The sequence below is a fragment of the Alexandromys fortis genome, unplaced genomic scaffold (assembly GCF_014885135.2).
Source record: "Alexandromys fortis isolate MF-2015 unplaced genomic scaffold, M_Fortis_MF-2015_v1.1 scaffold_10, whole genome shotgun sequence".
Lineage (NCBI taxonomy): Eukaryota > Metazoa > Chordata > Mammalia > Rodentia > Cricetidae > Alexandromys > Alexandromys fortis.
The window spans coordinates 14,363,086-14,364,357 of record NW_026067895.1 but is presented as its reverse complement, the minus strand read 5'-3'; positions in this window follow the sequence as shown (position 1 = coordinate 14,364,357).

Genomic DNA, 1,272 nt, shown 5'->3' with positions numbered 1-1,272 from the left:
GTGCCCCATCCAGTCTTAATACGAGGGGAGGTGCCTAGTCTTACTGCAACTTGATATGTCATACTGGGTTGATATCCATGGGAGGCCTGCCCTTTTCTGAATAGAAATGGAGGAGGAGTGGATGGGGGTGCAGAGGGGAAATGGAAGTGCCAGGGAGAAGAGGAAGGATGGAAAATTGCAGTTGGGATGTAAAAAAAAAAAAAAAAAAAAAAGAAAAGAAAGCAAAAGAAATCCACACCAAAAAAGAATATTCATGAGAGTTAATTACCTCCTTATAGGTCACATCTCCCTGCATCATCACCATGGCAATTGGATTTCAAGATATGATGGGGGAGGGCCGACTGTTTAGGCTACCTTCTAATCTCTACTCTCTAATCTCATATTTCTGCTAATATGGGTGATGCAAGACCAGAAAATGTCAAGTCACAGGAATTCTGGTCACTATTCTGCAGCCAGTGCTTCTCAGGGTTGAGTCAACTTAGCAATGGGCATTTTTGAGCCTACCTATACTCCAGGAGCTGTTGGAAACTACATCCTAAAATAGATTTAAGATAAACTGCAAAATCCAAAGGCCTAAGTGCATAGAGGTGATTATGAAGATACACGAGACAAGGAACTGAAGGAACCCAACACATGAGGTAGAAGCAGAATGGGAAAAAAATGCAGTGGAGAGAAATCATTATTACCCAAACCCATGTTTTTTAAGGCATTTTGTATGATCCCCCATCCATTGTTACAGCTATGTTGAAATCAATTTAAAATCCAAAAGCAAAACGAATGTGCCATTTCTGTTTCACAGTTACACATTCTTATCACCTTGCAAATGTAGTCATCTGTTTCTTCCAGAGTGCTGGTTCTCACCCTGGGAGATTCTCTCTCTAAAATTGTTCTTAGTCTACTTCTCTGGCCACTGGCGCCTTTGAACTGAAGTGCTCCAGTATGTCCTCATTTCCCCCAGGGTTAGGTACCACTGCCTGCAGAACTGCAGAGGGCTACTCACTGATGCTTTGGGCCTGCTTTTCTCCGTACCCATCACTCACCATGCCCTTCCATTTCTGGCTTCAGTGACTTCCAGGTATTTCCTGGAGTATGTCCTTCATGGCTCAGTTCTCTGCGCACCATATGAATGCTCTACTTGTGTCTATCTGGCAAACTTCTACTCTTTTTAAGATTTTATGCTTCTGTGAAGTTTATTTTCCCCCCAGACAAGGTTTCCCTGTACAGTTCAGGCTGGCTTCAACCTCTTAATCCCCTACCTTAGACCCACAGGTA